Consider the following 14,065-nt stretch of genomic DNA (forward strand, 5'->3'; position numbering starts at 1 on the left):
CCTGTTTCAGAGTCTGTATCTCCCTCTCTCTCTGACCCTCCCCTGCTCACGCTGTCTCTCTCTCTCCTAGAAATAAATTAAAAAAAAGAAGCCAAATTTTAATGCTTCACAGTTTCATTGAATTTTAGATTATCTGCTGTGTCTCATTTACCGGGAAATCCATAACGCTATCAGTTTTGAGTCAAACCTGAAGAAGGAGAAGACTCGTTAGCATACTCTGTCTGAAATGTAAGCTGCTCTGCCACCTGGCCCTAATGACACAGCATAATTAATCATGAAGGAAATCTGTGTGTCAGATAGGGATGGTAGACGGGGCCTCTGGCAAGCCCCAATTTTCTAATAAGAGCAGAGCCCATACCTCTTCCTTCAACTATATTCTGTGCCTACCTTATCCATAAAATTATGTTGGGTATTAACAAAGACCTTTCATTGTGGAATGAATGGAAATGGTACATGTGACACCAAACTGTCAAACGTCTGGATTGCAAGAGTAATTAGCATAAGCAGATGGCTCAAATTCACAAATACCTACTCTTACAGCCTCACCACTTTTTACTCAATCTACACACAGGAGTTCCTAGGAAGTTGCTTATAACCGATTATCTGAAAGGGAAAGAGGAATAGACATGCTCTGCACATGTTTATGCACAGTAGCATGTACCATTAGAAAGTGCAATTGTTTGTGTTATAGTGTAGCATGGGGAGGCTGTAGAAGACAAATAGTGAAGAGAAATATTTTCTTAATAAAAAGTCAAGCTGTATACTAGCTATAATGCATGTATGAATTATATATGAATATTTATATATATTTAAAGAAAGATTATATATGGTCTATATTGGTTCTTGAGTAGTTGCTTTTTCCTTGCTGGAATCAAAGAATAAACTGGAATATTTATGACAAGGAGGATCAGGAAAGCTATGGATGGACATCACAGAATGAGCAAAAAGGGAAAGAAATCATGTACCAAATAGATACCTTCTAGAATACCTACTTCAGAGATACCATAATCAAGTGGACAAGATGGGTCAGCTTACTGATGTCAATCAAACTTGTCCAAATACTCCACTGTATCTTCAATGGGCCATATACAAAGACGATATGTAGAGATATGGGCCAGGCCTGGGCTCAAAAAACATAGACTTTCACTCATTAAGGATGGTCTGCCTACCACCTGCCCAACCTTTCAATAGATGTCACAGTTAGATTATTTTTGACCCCTTCCCTCAGATGCAAGGCAGTGATTTGTCTTCATGAGAATATATGTACATATTCCAAACATGAACTTGCCTTCTCTGTCTGAAATACTTCTGCCAGAACATCCATTAGTAGATTTTACATAATGTTTTATTTATGGCCATGTTTTTGTACACATCATTACCTATATACAAAGAACTCGTTTTATGGTGAAAGGAAGGTAACGATGGACTCATGTGAGAAGGGATCATTGGTTTACCATGAACTACTCACCAAAACAAAAACAATTTGATAGAATAGTGTTATGGGCTATTGAATATTCAGTTACGCCCCCCAGTTACAATGTAGTATCAATGATTTCAGTTCTCTGTATGAGTATCGTATAATTTCAATTCTCTTCAGATAGAATGTATAAATCTGGTAAGCAAGCTGAAGATAGGCCCCTTTTATTGATATATTTAGTAATCCATTTTTGAACATTTGCTGCTCACCTCTGCAGCCTGGTGCTGAGTGGGTTTGAAGGTATTAGTGGCCAAAGGAGCTGTGCTTTTACTAAGGGACATAATCATGGCTCTATTAATTAGGTATACTACACCATGGCCTTTTGGGGCTCCTTGTGATGGTGAAACAAATATAAAAAATAAAGTTAGTCCAATGGTCACAGTGCTTATCTCCAATTATGAAGGGAAAATTGGTCTGGTAGTCCACCACAGGAGCAAAGGAAGACTGGTCCAAAAAAGTCACTGAAGTACCTCTTAGTAATCGTATATCCAGTTATAATCATGAATGAAACATTGCTTCAACCCAATAAAGATAGGTCCAGTGAGGACTTGAGTCCTTTAATAATCAATATTTGGATTATTATGTCAAGTAGAGCTGTTGTCAAAGGGCAGGAAGAGATGGTCTCAGAGAGTAAGAACATAGAATGGTGGGTGTAAGAAGAAAGGTCTAATTATCAGTTTTTAGCCTCGCGACCAGGCACACAGGTGGACACTGTTATGTCTCTAACTTAAGTTAACCATTCGCTGCTACATTTTCTGAAAAGTAAAGGTGATGGTTAATGTTATAATAGTTCCATGGGGATCAAATGTGAACTGAAATTATCCTTTAATGAGATCATTGATGTCTGTCTGGGCTGAGAATTTTTTCCTTCCAGCAAATATCTGGAATGTATAAAAATTGGCAAGAGGAGTAGAATATGCTTTATAGTTTCACCTGTTCTCTTCCACTTTCAGATCTAATCTCTACACTTTGCTGCCTACTGTATATTGTTAGAGTCCAGTCCCTGAAGGTCAGCCATCCACTCTAACTTTTGGCTTTCAGTTGGATTTGGCAATGCAGACACCAATAGCTAATATTGGAAGGATGGTGGAGAGAAAAGTTGGATTTAATTTCCGATAAATGCAAAATGATGGTTGATTCTCTTTACAACTAGAGTTCCTATTGAGTGATTCTAGGTCTAGCCGGGACCTCCTCTTACTTTTTTAGGTATATGACTGGTAAAGACGAACACAGTTTCAAGTACCTGGTTATCCCAGTGTCCCCCTTGTTTTCTCCTTAACACTGAGCATATATTTTAGAAGCTTAATCATTGAATTAACTTCAAAATACTATATAAGTATGTGGTCTGTTTTCAGTACACTGTGGCTAACATAGCTAGTTTCTGCAGAGAAGGAAGAACACATTTCTTTGGCTTGCAAAGGAGTTCAGGGAAATTTGGGGCTTAATGGTCCTAAGGCTTACTGGGGTACATACACTGAGATAAACACATCCCAATTATTATAGCCCTACTCCTTCTCCACTAATACCCTTACTTTTATATAACAGACTTGGTACAGTTATGTGTTCATCTTAGACTTCAGGTCTAATTAGCAGCAATGTTTTCCCTGAAGTTTCAAGAAGTGGAAGATTCTCTTAAATTCCAGATTTGAAATTCTCTCTTTGCTCCTGTGCTTTGACTGGAGACTTCAAAGTTCTCACCTTGTTCTTCCTATAAGCTTTCTTATGTCAGAGAAGACTCCACCTTGCAGTATGAGTGATGCAAGCATTATTATTGCTGTGGTGGATGGTCAAGTGAAGTAACTCCTTGATTTCCTAAAGTCTTCCTTTTGCCTAACACTTTATTCCAAGTAACTACAGGTAATAATTTATATAATCATAATCCTCCTAAAAATCACTGATTCACAATATCCCACTTAATCTGGTGACTCTTTTATCTCAGAAGCTCAACTTGAGGGTTTCTATCTTGAGACTGTCTCTGGTCCCAAGAAGTATATTGGTTAATTCAAACAGGTTATGAAAATGCTACTGTGAATATTTAAATCAGTATAATTATTCTAGGGAAACAGTTACATAGATAGTGAAAGAGCCAATAAACCAGTAGGGATCCATGAAAGAGAACCCATCGTGAGAAATAACAGGAATCTTCTACCATTGCTAGCCTGGAGGGACAAGCAAAGAAAGTATTGTTTCCAGAGCCAAGGAGTCTAGATCCTCACTAGAACATGGAACCACATGAGGTCAGTCTTGTAGAAGCAGTTGTAACAGAGAGGCCATCTGACCCTGTTTGTCCTTTTCTTTGGCCAAATCAGCCAGAAGTCCCTTCACACAGGACTCAAGGAAATGCAGTCTGGATAGGTCAGTGTTTTTTGATGCTAAGTAGAGCAAGGGGAAAGAGAATGTATTTGAAAGCCAAATAAGCTAAGGGGGTGGGGGCAGAATGTTCATAAGCTATACTGAATTCAAGTTTGCTTGAAAATTCAAGTTAGGAAGGGCTCACTTCCTAACATTTGTCAGAATGCTTTCTGCCTAGGACTTAGCTCAAATATTTGACTTGCTGTTTTCCTTTATGATGTAACATCACTTTGGGTTTGTAGAAAGCAAAGACAGTAATCTTAACCAATTCATGTGAATAGAAGACTGATTACTTTTAACCAGGCAGAAAAACTGTTGAAACAGGAAAATATATGCCATTCAACCAAAGAAAAATTCCTACCAGTTCCAAAGTGTATATATTAGGGCTCTCCACAAGTATTTCCACTTCTGTTTTAGTCCTTGAGAATCCAAATTCCAACCTAAACATTTCAGTCAAAAGAGAGAATTTAGAGTTCATCGTTTATTAGGTGCATGATATGTAGTCATAAATGACTTTGTGGGCCATTTTTTAGGTATCTATGAAACCAGAAGCCTAACACTCAAAATGGCCATAACTTAGTCAAAATATGCAACGTTCTTTCAATCACTGTCTAACAAAGAATAGATTACTTACGTAACCTTTAGATGAAAACTTCAGCATTGCTGTCATAGTGGCCTTTGTTTGGGAGTGGGGGTGGGTGGGTAGGGTAAGCACCACTGAAACTGAGAAATTACTCTTGTCATCGGAAGGGTGATGTATCCATCTTTTACCTGCTTTTAAAATAACTTCCTATTATCTTTGTTGACTAATAATCGAGGTCTTTTTTCTGACCAACAAGACATCCTTAAGTCAGAACTCCAAATGTGATCTTGCTACCTATGAATCAAAATGTCAGATGTCAAAGTTGGGGTACATTTTCCTTTAAGTTGATTTACTGCTATATGTGGCCATTGATGAGAATGAAATTTGAGTGTTACTGTTCAGTCTTGGAGACATCCTGTTGATGGTTATCTGAAGCTGCAAGACTGAACTTACTTTGTATGAATGCATATGACATTTGCCTTCTCTCTCCAACTCTATATTGTAACTGGTAAATATTCACAAGAAGTAATTCCACAATCTCCCTGAAATACATCCCAGTGCTATGAGGGAATTCTTATTCTGAGGCTGGATTTCTCCTCCATTGTCTTCAATAAAAAGAGTTACTACTCACTGTTTTCTCATGACATTCTTTTACAAGCCAAAAGTCAGTTTTTGTTATCATTTTCTTGTTTTATCTCTGTAATTTCAATTCTACTTTTAGTTACATATATCTTCTATTGCTTATATATTAAGTAATACATTACTTGTATATTATTAATGTATTAAGTATTATATTATATGCAATTATTTAATTGCTGTAACTATTACTATAATGTTCTTACATAGATTCTTCATAGTTATAACTTTTGCTTTTTATACCTCTATCTACATTTGTCAACTTTTAAATTTAAAATCTAAAACGTTCCTTCTTTTTGCTTCCTTCTTTTTTGTTCACAGCACTTGGTCACACCTTTAGCTATAAATAACCTCACATTCTGCTTACAAATCTACTTCCCCACCATTCTCAGTGGGCGAGTATAAGAATTTCTTATCAGCGTTTTGGTTCAGAGTGCCTCCCAGAGCCCAGCATAAAGAAGGACTCAACAACTATTTAATTCAATGGATGAATGACCATAAAAATAAATGTAGTGCTTTCATGTATGGCAGCATTTATTTGCTATAAAGAAAATGCCAACATCTATATCTAATCCATATTTAGATCCATATTCAGTAATTAGTCTGCCGATGGACTAATTTTCAACTTCTTATAATAAATTAGAAAATCCTCTTACATTTATGTAAGTTTATCTTTAATGTGTTATGAGAGTCACATAAACAGAGAACATACTTATTTTTTAACCATATTTCATCAGTACTCAAAACATAGTAGATGTTTAGTAAGTATTTGTGGAATTATTTCATATATTGATTACAAAATATTTTTTACAAAGTGATTCCTATACCTTTTGTATGGATGCAATAACAGACGGAGGAAAAAGAACAATAGATATAGTAGGCAAAAAAACCCTAAAATGTATTTAAAATATTTTTCTTAAAGATTATAATAATAAAGATAATAGTTAATTCTTGTTAAGCATTTATTGTGGATCAAAGACAATAATAAAAACTTTATATGGATTGTATCTTTAGCCATCCTTCCCCCAAAACCTCTAGGGCAGAGAATCTCTATTTTTAGATAAGTGCTATAAAACAGAGAGATTGAGTAAATTGTTCAAAATCTTAGAACTCATAATTAGCCTTGTCTGTCAGCGTTTAAATCTACTCAATTTGACTGCACTGACCATAATCTTTTACCATTATGCTATGCTAACTCTCAAAGCACAAAATGAACTTAATATTTTGAGTGTATGCTAACGTACTATAGGTAAAACACAGACATGGGTGCTTGTGTGAACGAAGTGGGTCAAGCTGAAGATGTCCTTTCTTTTTATTTGATATACATCTATTATGATCTGAAATAAATCATGTATCCCACTCTTCAGGAGCACCTTCTGCATGAAAGCAATGTGAACTTTCAACAGACCTGCTACAGGTATGGTGCACCTTAAATAGCCAAAACTGGAATACAAAATGGATCTTCTTTTCAAAACTTGTCCATAGTTTTAAAGATTTGTTTTGGTCCTTTCTTTCCTGAGGAAAGCTACTGGGTTGTTTTGTGATTTTCGCTTTTCATGAAGAATCACAGTTCTATTTCAGCTCACAGTTACACTATATAATTTAAAATTATTAAAAATCATTAATATACATAACAGGCACAGATTTTTAGGGGATTTGACTATAATAGGCTTTTAACTTGACAAGTGGCATTTACTATTTCCTCCAAAAATGCTGTTATTGTAATAGTTACATTATTTTTTAAAATAATATGTAGTTATATTGATAGTATCAATCTATAACAGACTATAGATCATAGTTTGAATCTGCCTCAAGAAGAACAGTAAATTTATCAACTGTCCTAGATGTTTAATTTAATGTTAATTATTCTTTCAGTTTGGGATGTTAAATTATGTATTTGATTCCTTTTTCTTCTGTTTCCTGTTTATTGTAGGAAACTGTAGGATTTTCTGAAATGCTTAATTGACAGATTTTAGCTTGAACCTGTGTGTTGCTTTAGGAAAAATACATGCCTTCTCTTAAGTTACAGGAAGAAACCATGCTTCCTATTAACCGAGAAAAGTATTGCAGCACCAAGTGTTTGGGGGAAGGAGTAACATTTAGGACTATTTCTTAAAATAGACAGAAATCATAGCAGAGGAAAGTAGGTCTCCACATTCTTAGCTGGTTGCTTGTAAATCCAAAAGACGCACACTGTGTTTTGAAAGATTCTGTGACAGGCTCACCACATTTACTGTAGCATTTATTGAAGGATTTCCTCCAAGGGCTCAGCTTCTGGCTTACTGATGAGTGGAGTTGTTTGTGGGTCAACTGGAATGATAATTGGCACTTTACTCTCCCGTCAGCGTTTCTGAATATCGGCCTGTCTTTTCAGGAAGTTCTTAAGCACAGGAAGAACTAAATGAGGGCAGGAGGATCTTCCGTATAGGTGAGATCATCCATCAAGTGCTAACTCATTCACATCCTCAACACTTATTTAAATAACAACTAGTACCTCCTACCCAATAGAATTGTAGAAGTTTAAAATTTTTTTGCATATTTTTTTCCTGTTTCGCCTATAGTTGCTGGAGTCAATTTGCAACATTTGTTTTAAAGAAATTCTTTCTGCCTAGAAATCCACCTACATGTGAAAATGAATAAGTTTTCTTACACACACATAAACTACATTTATCAATCATGTTAATTCTATAATAACAGAATTGTAATTTAACATTAATTTCTTGAATATTCATAACTTTTTAGAGAAAACATATTTTTTCCCTCAAAACAAACTCTAACAATATATAATAATGCTAAAATTGCTTATTGAACATATAGTTACCAGGCATTGTGCTAAGCACTTTATACATATTACCTCTTAATTCTAATATTCACTTCATATGTTAATATTATTCCCGTTTTACTGATAAGGAAATTGAAACTCAAGATAACTGAACAATAGTTTCTTTTTTTTTTTTAATATTTTGAATGTTTATTCATTTTGTGTGTGAGAAAGACTGAGTGCAAGCAGGGGAAGGGCAGAGAGAGAGAGGGAGACACATTATCCAAAGCAGACTACAGGCTCTGAGCTGTCAGCACAGAGCCGGGCACAGGCTTCTCACCCATGAACCTTGAGATCATGACCTGGCCTGAAGTTGGAGGCTTAACTGACTGAACCACCCAGGCACCCCATTGAATAATATTTTCAATAACCTATTTCTAAAAAGGGATGGGGCAGGGTTTAAATCTAGGTCACTTTGGCTCAAATATATAACGTCACAGCTTGCATTCTGTTTTATAAATGAGAATATATTTCCCTGATGGTCAACTGAAATGAAGTATATTTGAAAAAGTAATTTTTTAATTTTTAAAAAGATATTCTGGTACAGAGGATTTTTAGAGCAGTGAGAATATTCTATATGATATTATAAAAAGGAATATTATTGGATGGATATAATGGATATTATAATAATGGATATATGACATTATGCAATCCAAACCCATAGAATGTACAATACCAAGAGTGAACCCTAAGGAAAACTATGGATTTGGGGTGATTATGATGTGTCAATGTAGGTTCACCCTTGGTAAAATGTATCATTCTGGTAAATAATGTTGATAATAGGGAGGTTATGTGTGTGTGGAGGCTGAGAGAATATGGGACATCTCTTTACCTTCTCCATTTTGTTATAAACCTCAGCTGCTTAAACAAACTGTGTGTGTGTGTGTGTGTGTGTGTGTGTGTGTAATTGCTAACTTGCTGGCCTTATGTAATTAATGGAGTAAAATGGAATACTCATAGAGTTGTTCCCAGTATTCCATTTTACTCCATTAATTACATAAAGTGTCCAATTACATCCCCTCTTTTGATAGGGAAAAATCTGTTATAAGATAGTCACAGAACTGATAAGATAATACCTGTCCCTGATCAAAGGCTCTCTCTTCCGGGTTCTTCTTCCCACCCTGCTTGTCGCATGCATTAATGAGGAATGTGGAAGTAACAGGTTATAAATTACTCCCTATACTGATGCTCTGGGCTCAGACCTCTTGAGAATGATCTCCTCTGAGCCCACCGGTGTAAAGTTAAACCTCCTCCCTTCCAAGATCTCCTAGTACCATGTGGTTCTTCCGCCAGTGATCCAGACCAGATTCCGCAACTTTTACTCTTCACTTTACTTATTTGGGTCTTCTCTCTTTTTTTATTTTTCATCAATCAAGTTTTGACAATTGTGTTGATAGATTTCAAAGAAACAATGTTTAGCTCATTGATTTATTCTTCTTTTCTGTTTTCTATTTCATTGATTTCTACCCTGAAATGTATTATTTCCTTCCTTCTTGTTTGGGATTTAGTTTGATCTTCATTTTCAGAAGGTAGAAGTTTACATTACCGATTTAAAATCTTTTTTGTTGTTGTTGATTTTTAATTTAATTCTGTTGTGATCAGAACATACTTTGTATGATTTTGATTCTTCTAACATTATTGAGGATTTTTCTATGGCCTGGTATATGTTCTATCCTGAAGAATAACCCATGAGCACTTGAGAAGAATGAATGCTTTCTGAAAGCACTGAAGACTAGACTGAGGAGGTTGGAGGTCAATTACAGAAAGTCTTTGTGGTTTATTTATTTTTTTGTGGCGGTGAATGGGGGAGTGATATTAATTGAATTACATTTTAGGATTATAATTCTTGGGCTAAAACGGTGAAAGACATTAGGGGCTCATATATGTAATGGTTTGAAGAGGGCATCCTTGTCATGGTTTATTTGTTTTCAACTCAACATAATTGCTACCTTTTAAAGAATACTCAACATTGCATGGAGAAGCTAGAACATGCATTTACCAGAATCATCTTTTATATACAGTTCCAGATTTTGGTGATGAGAGGACCCTACACATGATTTGAACAGCAGGAGAAAGGGGAAGCTTTCGAATGTATGCTTTCCTAAATTTATCAGCAACTTGCCTGTCTTTAACGCACATGTCACTGACTTCCACTCTACTAGTGTTTACAGCAATGATCTAAATCTGTACTAAACCATTTATATTTTGATTGCATAGAGTGGCTTGTTTTTTCCTGACATGGTCAAGAATGGCCTGAATCAGATGAAATGACTCAATGATTATGGCCTGAATCAGAGAAACAGGTATGGAAAAATGTAGATTTTCACTTTATGTAAACTCTAGTCTGTTTCATTAGCGGCTTAGAATATGCATAGTATCTGATGAATTGCAAATTAATTATACTGTTGATATGAGAAGTACACTTACAATGTTTGAATGGCATTCATGGACTTGTGAAAAAAAATCTCTGAAGTTTTCCAAGAAGAGAATGTCATCACCCACATATCTGTTGTTGGAGAAGTTATTTCTGTGTATCAATCTGAAGGCTTTCATTAGATGCAGTGGATTAGCAAGATTAATGTTAGATTTATCTTTGCTTTTTAAAATTGGTATTGTAACATTTTTTACAAAGTTGTTATTAAAGTTGTATTTATTTTAATAATTTATTTTTCTGCACAGCCCTTCATCAACTATTGTAAACTTAAACTTAATAACTTTAGGCACAAAATGGATTCAATTTTTAGCACATTCAGAGAATCAGCAATGTGAAATAGGAAAATACCTGCGTTTTCTCTATTACCATCATTGTTCCTTGCTACTAAAATGTGTTATTTTATTAAATGTATTATTATGTAATTATTAATATGCAATGTAAACTAATAGTTTTAAGGGTGTTTAGTATCAATATGTATTTCAAAATCAGATCACAACTTTGAAAGATAATCACAACTTCCGTTGTTTGGGTGTAATAGCCAAGAAATATTCAAAACAAATATAAAAGAAGGGAATAAAGACCTCAGGATAAAAAAGCATTCTACATTAATATACTTCAAATAGACTGCTTGCAGAACTGCATGACCAAATTCAATTACAATTTGTTTTAGAATAGTGACCCATAAAATGAAATAGAGCAGCAAAAATTGCAAAATATGAGAGAATGTAAGTAGCAGGCTAAAAGCGTAAGCTTGGAATTGTCTCAGTATTAGTTTTAAAAGTCTGTTTCATTCTCAAATATATTTTATTATAATATTAATATGACTTTTGTGATTGGTTTCTGTCAGGTTGTCATGGATTACAGACATAATCTTGTCAGGGGATGGGGCCATTAGTTTACTTAAATATCATAAGCCATAAGAAAGAAATGTAATGTACTAACTTGATTATATAAATCAGTAAATCACTGACAATTTTTAGAGGAAAATGGTGGATTATAGTAAAAATCATTTCTACAGGTTTATAGAAACCCTCCAAAGAACAAGAAATATCAAGAGACACGGTCTTATTAATGACTATGACACAATAATCTAATTTAAAATAATTGAATCATTAGGGTCAATTGAAGACTGTGTGATTTTGTGATAAACTATACTCCACACATCAAAGTCAATTTGTCACTAAGTCAGACATAACGCCCTTCAAACAAATGACTATGTTGATTCACATTAAAAGAATTTAACAGGAAATCAAAGATACCAGATGCAGTAAAGCTTAGTGATGATTTACAATTTCTAATGTAATCAGAAACTAGCTCTTTTAATACATAATTGTTGCTACTAAATATAAGCTGTTTAGAGAGAAATGAGTAATAAATAATAGATACAGATAGATATAGATGGAACTATCTTCTGGCTGTTGCACGATTTGCTAATCACTGTCATATTTAAGATCAATTGTAAATAAACCTTGAAGACATTCTGCCAAGTGAAATAAGCCAATCTCAAAAGGAAAATACTGTGTGATTCCACTTATATGAGGTACCTCTAGTAGTCCAGGTAATAGAGAAAGTAGAGTGATAGATGGATGCCAGGGGCCAGAGGATGGAGGGAAGGAATTATTGTTTAATGGAGACAGAACTTCAGTTTTGAAACATAAGAAAAGTGCTGGAGGTGGAAGGAGGTGAGGATGGCACAGAATGTCAGTGTACTTAATGGTGCCAAACTATACACGTAAACATGCTCAACAGAGTAAGGTTTGTTATATATATTTTATCACAATTTATAAATAAATAAGATAACATCCCTACTTTCAAAAATGTGTGATCTGTTCAGGAAACAGAGGAAGAGTGCAATAATGAAGTGTGATGTCAGTCATGATATAAGACAATGCCTGACATATTGTCAAAACATTGATATGATTGGGTTTTCCTGTAGGCCTGCCTGCGTGGAGCTCTGCCACATTCTGAAGGCTGGCCCACCTTGTTGGATCTGGGGCAATTGGAAGCTCTATTTAGTTTGCTTCCAATATGGTGAAAAGGCATGGTGATCTACTATAGCATGTAGTTCCTTTGGTCATGTTATCGTGGCATGAAAATTTTAAGAAGTATTGTTGCTAAGTTCTAGGAGTTAAGAGAAAGAGAGATCACTATGGATTAGAATAGATTTGTGAAAGTATATAAGTAAAAAGACAACTAAAAGAGATCACAGATTCTGAGTATAGTTTTCATAGGCACTGCAGTTATACAAATTGTTGGGAAAAACAAGACAGAAAATAGAAGGTGTGTGCAAAAGATAATGAGTAACTCAGCATGGTTTTAGTAAAAATGTTACTGTAAGAAAAGAGTGGAAGATTGGTAAAGTGGGTTGAGGAAAGTTTTGGGAATGACAGATAGGAGAGTAGATAAAAGGGTAGCATTGGGATTTAATCTCTGTTTTTTTGTTTTATTTCCTTTATAAATAATCAGATAATGCATACAATCGTATTTATCAATTGATGCTGCTTCTCTTAATTTTACTATTAATAGAGATGAAAAAATATTTTGATCTTTTAATAACATCTTTCACTAAAATTTATAAGAATATAAGCAAAACACAAGAATGATTTTTTTAATGAATATGTATAGCTTCAACGTGTAAATCTTTGACAGTTGAAGGAAATATTCTGTCTCTGAGACCTAAATAAGGAAAGAAAACCATACGTATATTTGAGCTATTACTTTGTAATATAACCGGGTCCTCTATAATAACATATATCTCTAAAGTATAAATGCAAATAAGGGAGAGAAAAAATCTTAAAGAAAGGATCTGGTACAGTATGTGTTTTTCATTCATTGAACAGTTTTTGTGATTTCTTCTCTAAGTGTCGCACTTTGCTGGAATCTCAACTTAATGAAATGGATGGTGACTAAGATGAGACAATTTCTTTGCTAACCCTACTCAGCCTTTAATCACGATTGTTAGCAATATATTGCAATTTTTAAAATCTCTACCTTCTTCCGAGACCACCCTGATTTGATAATTGGAGGTCCATGTACCTTATTATTGTAAGTCATTCAGGTGTCATGATTGGAGTAGCCTCTGAGTTATATGAAAAATGTTAAGTCTCAAGACATCGTGTATGATTTATGGTGATTGTTTTCTTCTCAATTTAACTAGATTCTCTAGGGAACTGAAAAAGTATCAGTCATCAAATTACCCTAAGGCCTCTGAAACAGAAGCAGGAGAATTGTGAGTCCCTTGTAACTGGCAAAGGCCACTTCCTCCCTTGTGAAGATATTTCAAAACCGGTCCTGGCAAAGTAAATATTTCTAAATGTCCTTGAATTTTGTAGGCTTCACTTACTTCAGTCATGCATCTAGATAATAAAATTAATAATGTAGGAGGCTTAAGCACGTGGATTCACAGTGAAATTATCTCTATCATGGTTACCAGAATGTTTATTTTCTCTGAAAATGGTATTGATAATTTGAAAATCTATTAGTAAAAGTTAAGACTTTTTTCAATTTTTTAATCTTTGTTAGTTCTCAATAATCTCCCTTTTCCTAGAAATATACTGAACTTAATTAAGTACAAACCAATTTAGTCTCAATTAATTGAGAATTCACTGAAGGTACAATAAAAACTCACTGCTTTAAGAAATTTAAAAAGAAGTTACACTGTCCCTGGTATTTTGAAATTAATAGTTTAAAAAAGGTTTGTGTGTGGATATATATATATATATATATATATATATATAAATTTTCAATTTGTAAAGCAACAAG

At 34.4% G+C, this 14,065-nt stretch overlaps 1 long non-coding RNA gene across 1 annotated transcript in view; it reads left to right on the plus strand.

Annotated features, from left to right (window-relative positions):
- Window positions 1-3,781: 3,781 nt before the first annotated feature.
- Window positions 3,782-14,065, plus strand: part of LOC144240585 (uncharacterized) — a 32,979-nt gene continuing 22,695 nt past the window's right edge. Inside the window, exons 1-4 of the long non-coding RNA XR_013337765.1 lie at window positions 3,782-3,832; window positions 6,416-6,465; window positions 7,423-7,476; window positions 10,087-10,172. This is a non-coding gene — a long non-coding RNA (uncharacterized LOC144240585). The remainder of the gene's footprint in view (window positions 3,833-6,415; window positions 6,466-7,422; window positions 7,477-10,086; window positions 10,173-14,065) is intronic.

Source organism: Crocuta crocuta, unplaced genomic scaffold, assembly GCF_008692635.1.
Source record: "Crocuta crocuta isolate KB4526 unplaced genomic scaffold, BGI_CrCroc_1.0 scaffold6, whole genome shotgun sequence".
In the NCBI taxonomy this organism is placed as follows: Eukaryota; Metazoa; Chordata; class Mammalia; order Carnivora; family Hyaenidae; genus Crocuta; species Crocuta crocuta.